The 7,004-nt window shown below is 48.4% G+C and overlaps 1 pseudogene; it reads left to right on the top strand.

Annotated features, from left to right (window-relative positions):
- The first annotated feature begins 2,171 nt into the window (after window positions 1-2,171).
- Window positions 2,172-6,282, top strand: LOC134145479 (growth hormone secretagogue receptor type 1-like; annotated as a pseudogene).
- The last annotated feature ends 722 nt before the right edge of the window (window positions 6,283-7,004 follow it).

Genomic DNA, 7,004 nt, shown 5'->3' on the forward strand with positions numbered 1-7,004 from the left:
GCATGGTGGTGGCGGGCTCCAGGTTTACCAGCAAGAGCAGCCAGAGGCCCTTGGGGCCCCAAAGGACTCCCACCACTGCCGTGATGGCATTCCCGGGCCAACCCTGCTGCGAAAAGTGACTCTGCGGGCTGAGAAACGCGATCGAGAGCTATAGCTACCCGCAGCGTTTCCAGCTGGAATTGCACAGCAGGAAACCATGTCGCTTCCTCACCGGGCAGGACGCTGGGCTCCGGGGTCTGCTGCCACCGAACAGAGACAGCCGGCTCCCCGCTGACAGGGATCTGCTCGAATAACGCGGGCCGCCAGCCCGCGCGGTGTTCAGCCCCATGTGTGAGCGTGCGCACGGTGGTTTCACCATGCAGAGTCAGGCTTTGCGGATTTTGCTCTGGGGAAAGTTTTTGCAGGGGTGTTTGAGGGGCAGCACAGCCTTTGCAAATGGATTGCTTTTCTTTCTTTTCTTTTTTTGAGGTATTTAGGTGCCTAAACCTGTGACTGGCTTTAGAAAAACACAGGCGGTGCCCACATCTCATGGAAATGGCAGCAGAAATCTCCCTAGCATTAAAACCAAAGCTCCATCAGCATAATGCAGTGCCTGTATTCAGCACTGACCTTTCAAGCCCAAATCCCACACTGTTTGGTTATAGAGTGCTGGCTTCTGAACAGCCTTTAAGACAAGAAAGACTGCAATGGGTACAGCTCTGAGGAGAACAGAATATAAGAGGTTTATTTTTGTACTAGGTATCCTACTTGCTCCTTGCTAATGACCAAGATCTCAGGGAATATAGGAATTTCCTTAAACCACGGCAGCACACATCCTGCTGCCAAACCGAGTAGAGTACCCAACATGTCTGGTACTGAGCATCGCTGCTCCCTCCCGGCGGTGTGCAATTAATCTCCAGCTTCCTGGAGTCTTCCCTCGTGTTTTTGCTAGCTTTGGCCCACTTTTCCCCTTGCCTCCCCCACACTGGCACTTACCAGCTCATAATCTCCGCTCTTTTCTGAAGTGGAAAGTAAATCAGGACTAAGTGTCAGGCTGTCTCATTTTTAAGACTGATGTTGGAATAAAGACTTTCCCATCCTATCTTAATAATCTCATTAAAACGCTGTCTGTAGACATTTCTCACTCCATGGCATATGCTGAGGAGCAGCTCAAGTGGGAAAGGCCTTAGGTAAACACAGCACAATGGAAAATTATGTAACTGGCCCAAATGGGCTAATTGAATTTCCGTGTCAAAGAACTATTTCAACCTACTTGGTAACTGATGGCAGTTTTTGCAGGGTGAGGAGGAAAGCAGAGCACAGCGTTCATGTTTAACACAGCTGCATTAGCGGTGTTTAGGTGGAGGGGAGGAAAACAGATGACTGTTAAATGGGCATGTACCGGAACCGATGACAAAAAAATCAAAGTGGCCCAACCTGTTCCCTCAGAAATCGTTTGGGGAACTCCAGCTGCTCTGGGAACCTCCTGGCACAAACAGCATCTTAGTCACCAATGGCAGAAAAGTCATTCTGCACGTTGCAGTGGTAGTGTCCTGTGTCCGCCTGGTGCCGGGAGCACCTGCAAACCTCCCCGCTCATTGACAGAGCTGCACGGAAATGCTCTTCTCAGCCTGAAGATTTCCACTCCCTGTCGCTTGCAAGCACTGAAGGAACCTGGAAAACTGCTGAACAGGTCTGGAGAGCTTTTCCTGTCCTGTTCATGTCAGGGTGGATGGCCTCTCCTTGCACATACTCTGCAACAGGTCGCTAGCGATGGCACCAGATCCATCTTGCAAGCCATACACATAGTGGAATTCACAGGACATGAAAATTGGTAGTTTTCTAATCACTCTGAAGCTAATGGTAAAAACAGGAATAGTAAATATTGCTTTACAATGGTAAATACTGTTTTTAAAAGGTTATGTCTAGAAAATGATAGAAGTATGAATCTAATATTCCTCCACATTCTCATAAATTAGACTAATCATCATTTACATAGTTAGCTTAATTTGTGGAATGTTTATGAACACCATTTTGATTTGTTTTTTTATCTGATCACTTAAGAATCATTGAGTAGCAGCTTCACTGGCACTTGGACACTCGGGCCAAAACATGCCTCCTCCTTGTCATGAATCTGGTTTCCATCGCACGGACACGTGAGGCCAGCCCTTCCCTTTGTTCTGAAGCCAGAAATGGGCTCCATCTCCACTTACTGCTGTTCCAGAAATGACACAGACTGCTCTGAAGATCAGTCTTTTTCTTTCTTTGACATTCACATTTTGGTGCCTGTGACTATAATTTCTATCCTCTTGGTTTTCTTTGGCATTTCTGGGAATTTGATAACAATATGAATTTTCAAATACTCACAGGAAATGAAAACAACCATTAACATGTACCTGTCTAGCATGGCACTGTCGGACACCCTAATTTTCCTTGGCCTGCCATCGGACCTCTACTGGATCTGGAAGTACAGGCTATACATTTTGGGGAATTTTCTCTGCAAGTTCTTAATCTACTTGAGCGAAACGTGCACGTACTGCGCTATCCTGCACATCACCATGGTGAGCGTGGAGCGGTACCTCGCCATCTGCCTCCCCGTGAGAGCCAAAGCAACGATCACCGAGTGCCAGGCGAAGCAGGTCATCCTGGCGCTGTGGGGCTTCTCCCTCCTGAGTGCCAGCCCCATCCTCTTCCTCTTCGGGGTGGAAGAGCGGGGGGTGGAAGAGCGCAACGGCAGCCAGCCGCGTGCGAGACAGGAGTGCAAGCAGACAGAGCGTGCTGCCCGCGCAGGGCTGCTGGAGACCGTGGCCTGGGTCTCCACCATTTATTTCTTCCTGCCGATGTGCTGCCTGACTCTGCTCTACGGGCTCATCTGCAGAAAGTTGGCAGCTGTTGCAGGGGCGTCAGGCTGCGAGCAGAAAAAAAGTACCACGCACAGATAGTCAAAATGCTGGATAAGAGGGGTTTTGAAACCCAGTTGGAAAAGCTGCCTTCCCTAATCACTCCTGATTACCGGGGCAAGCTGTCATGATGCAGGAGGAGAAGAAATTCAAAGCTCACAGTGGCTTAAAATCAACACAGTTAGGGCTTATGTTCCTAGCTTTTCCTGGTGAGGAGTTCCCATCTGAACAGTGCTCAGGCTCCTGTTGCACTGAAGGGAAGCAAATGCTTGTTTTGAGACCACGTTCCTCTTTTCTACCCCTATCTTTGACCCTGTGGGATTAAAATAAAGAAATGCAAAAAATTCTGCAACTTAAAACCAGACCAAGCACTTCCCTTCTTGTAGCAAGGAAAGGTTTTAAAACCACTTTCCCTGCAAAATATGTAGAGCTTAGTGACTCAGGTTTGGCTGGGATGGTAACTACCCGTGTGTCTGGGTTTAGCTGAATGCGATCTTTATTCTGCCCCAGCTGATACCTGTGGCTTGGGGCAGATTCACTGAACCCGGCAGGTTTTGGCTCTCCTCCCCTCCGTTGCAGCACATCTGAGAGTCGCCTCCAGCAGCTGTTACGGACCAAGGTGGGTTGCGTTGGGTGTCCCACCACGAGCGCCCTGGCCCGGGTGCGCACTCGCTGCGATGGGTCTCTGCCCAGCCTTTCACCCTTCCAAGCGGTGCCGGTGCCAGGCATCACAACCAGGGCCACAGGCCTGATCTGTCAGGCCTCAAGCAGTTCATGGACTTTTTTGATATCTTTCTGCAATGGAAAATGGTTCAAAGACTAGCCCAGGGCTAGAGCAGGAAATAGGTCCCTTTTCGGTTCCCTGCGCAAACTCCCCCATCCTGAGATCCCTCGTCCTCCCAAGCCCCCGCTGCAGCAGAGACGCATTTTTGGCAGGCACCCAGCAGCACCCATGACTATAGATACCTGCAGAAAAACAGACCACAGGAGAACAGTGCAGTCTTGCTATTCATTTGCTGTTTCCTTGTGGTTTCCTTTTTTTTTTTTTTTTTTTTTTTTTTTTTTTTCTTTTTTTTTGCTTATTAAGTGCTCTGGTTTCCCTCCTCTTCCTCAGTGTCTCACGACACCTCCCAGACCCCAGCTTCTTTGATCACTTTGCTTTGTGGCTTGTTCCCCTTCTCCATCTCCTCACACCTCGCCTGTCCTCCCCCTCCCCCCCCCCGAAATCCATAGCAGGATTTCAATGATTACTCATGTTTTTTTTAGGAAAAGAGAGGGCAATAGCTCCTAATTTAAGCACGGGTCTGGGGCTGCTTTGCCCCCCCCCAACCCCAATTTGATTCCATATCTCCACTGGGCAGCACGGGTGCAGCGTGCCCTGTTCTAATTGCAGCTTTAAACGCGTGGTGCTTGAGGTCGCCAGTAACCACAGCACAACAGGAGCTGCTCAGGGCAGGAGCTTTCGTCTTTGCGGGGCAAAATGTTGCAAGCTGATATCTCAGTCACAGAATAAAACTTTAAAGAAGCAGAAGAACTTGCTCAAAATGACTAAACTGGGTTCGCTTCCTCCTTCAGCTGTCGTTGTCTTGGCCTTTGTACCGTGTTGGCTCCCGTTCCGTGTCGGCCGAATCGTCTTCGCCCAGACTGAAATCATCCTGTATGACCTCACGCCGTATTTCAGCCTCATCTCCGTGCTTCTCTTCTCCCTGGGGGCTTCTGTAAACCCAATAATTTACAATGTCATGTCTCAGAAATACAGAGGAGCAATGAGCAAAGTCCTGCACCACGAGCAAACTCGGCACTGCAGGAGCCTGACCAGGCATGAGAAGGTTTCTTCTGAGAGTACAGAACTTGGCTCATTCGCGTAAACTGTTCAGCATTGTCTTGCCAGCCCTTATGCTGTGCCACGAGTTAAAATCCTGGTAGATTGTGCACATGCTGATTGGAACGTATTTTAAGGCTGTCCTGTGAATGCTAGGACTTACTTTTCACTAGACGTTTCCTGAGATACATTTATGACGTTTTTAGGAGGGATAGAGTCAATTCAAATTATTTCTACAAATAGGGGCAGCCTCTGTCAGAGGCTGGGCTTTCTCTTAAGCGAATTTACCAGCCACGTTTGCAGGCTTCACTATCCACAAAGCTCCTGTTTAAGGGATTTCTCTCTCGTTTTTTTGGACCAGAGACTTTGCTAAGCACAGGCTTCGTGAAACATAGTTCATTATTTTCTTCCCACAGAAGCTAAGAAAGATAAAGTTGAGATTAAAGCCAGTCCAGTTGTTTGCTCTCAGCAAATAAATGCAAGGAATATAATCTGTACGATACTTGAAAGCAATAGGAAACTATTTACCTGTTGAGCCTGTGAAAGCATTGCCGCCTTCACAAAGACCTGATTTATTACTCACCCTTCAGGTCTCTTGAGCTGCTTCCCTCATTTTCAGTCTTTTATCCTGTTCTTTATTCAAACTATACCTAGCTTTCGGCAAAGGTAGGCCCTGTCTCTTCTAAGCACCGCACAAATCCTAGCAGGAAGCAGTACTTGCCTTGAGAGCTCATCCAAACAGACAAGGAACAAACTGCAGCTACTGGTGAACGCTGGGGAAGCGAGAGCAGAAGGTATTTGCTTGTTTTCCTTGTTCGTAAGGCAGATAGGCAAATGCTGAGTCCAGATCACCAGCGCGTGGTCTGCCCTCGCCCTGCTGACCTCAGAGGAAAGGGCTCAAGGAATCGCACCGTTTGGTCCCCCAGACCAACACATCTGCTGGGAAGCAGAAGGACAATATTGTGTTAAAGCAAGCTGAGCTTTGCAGAACCTGAGGAGCAATTCTTTTTGCAAGAAATTCTGTGAAGGTCTGACTTTGTGACTAGGGTGCACGTCCCACACACCACCAGTGATACTCACCATGACTGGTCATCCAGGGAAGCATGGCAAGAAATGACAGCACGGGCGGTAAACCCATGCCCCGCCAGTCCTCAGGTCAACTGTTCCTTTGCCCTTTTGGATCATGCTCATCTGATCTGTTTTTAGAAACTTGCAGTGATGGAGACTACACTACTATTCTGGTATCTCTTCTGGTGGTTTTCTATCCTCACCTCTAGAAAGTTTTCTGTAACATCCATCCCTGCTGAAAATGAAGGTCTGTTCCCTTTCAGGCTGAAGGGAATTATTCCTCCCCTTCTTTCTTGGAGACAGCCAAGCAATGCCTGTTGGAAGGCATTCCTCCCTTTAGAAACATGCATGGACTTTCTTTTGCAAGCCACATGGGCTCTCTCAGGACTGCTGTCTGTGCAATCCTCTGGGATCTCTCCCGTTAGTCTGCCCCTTCCGAAGGTGCAGTACCCAAAACTGGAGCGCTACACGGCAGTGACAAACACCCGATACACCCACAGCCGCACAGAGTAACTATCTTCTGGGTCCCACAAGGTACATTGTTCATGCACCCCAGTGCATGATGAACATCATTTGCTATCCCTCCCATCTTTCTTTGTAAGGAAAAATAAAAATCTAACAGTGCAGACTCAGGTGGAAAGTGTTGACTCTTTTCTGGAAAAACAATTACAGTAATTACTGAAAGCTAAACAGAACTTAGAAGTGCTGAATTTCAGTATGCCCCTTTGCAACCACCTGCTATTCAGCATGGGTTTCGGTCGTGGTGTCCCCATACCAGTTTCCTAGGAAGGATGACCTGCGAAGGTCTGAACTCATCATTTGGACAGGATATACTGCCACAGGCTCGCAGAAGGAAAGCGTCACCAACGACTCTACCGATGCGGCCGAGAGCCATGTAAAATCACTTCTGCATGCCCTTGCCGAGTTCTGAGGGCAGGATAAAAACCCTTCAAGAAGCAGAAGTTTATACAGCCTTCATGGCACGGGACAAAACAAAATCAAAGCAGTGGTAAATCCACTCCTTTGATTTCGTTTTCAGGACAAAAATGGTTGGAAAGAGTGAGCCAGTTTGCATTTTCCTCCCCTGCCTTGCAAGTGTTTCTGCTGGCTGAAAACCTGAAGTCAACTGACTCAGGCACAGTGTCCCCTCCATTTCCAACATAAATCAAGCTTCCCCAAGAAGAGTCCAGGGCACTAGCAGCATATCCCTGGCAGTGACTCCAGGTGTCCTGCTT

The sequence above is a fragment of the Rhea pennata genome, chromosome 11 (genome assembly GCF_028389875.1).
Source record: "Rhea pennata isolate bPtePen1 chromosome 11, bPtePen1.pri, whole genome shotgun sequence".
Classification (NCBI taxonomy): Eukaryota; Metazoa; Chordata; class Aves; order Rheiformes; family Rheidae; genus Rhea; species Rhea pennata.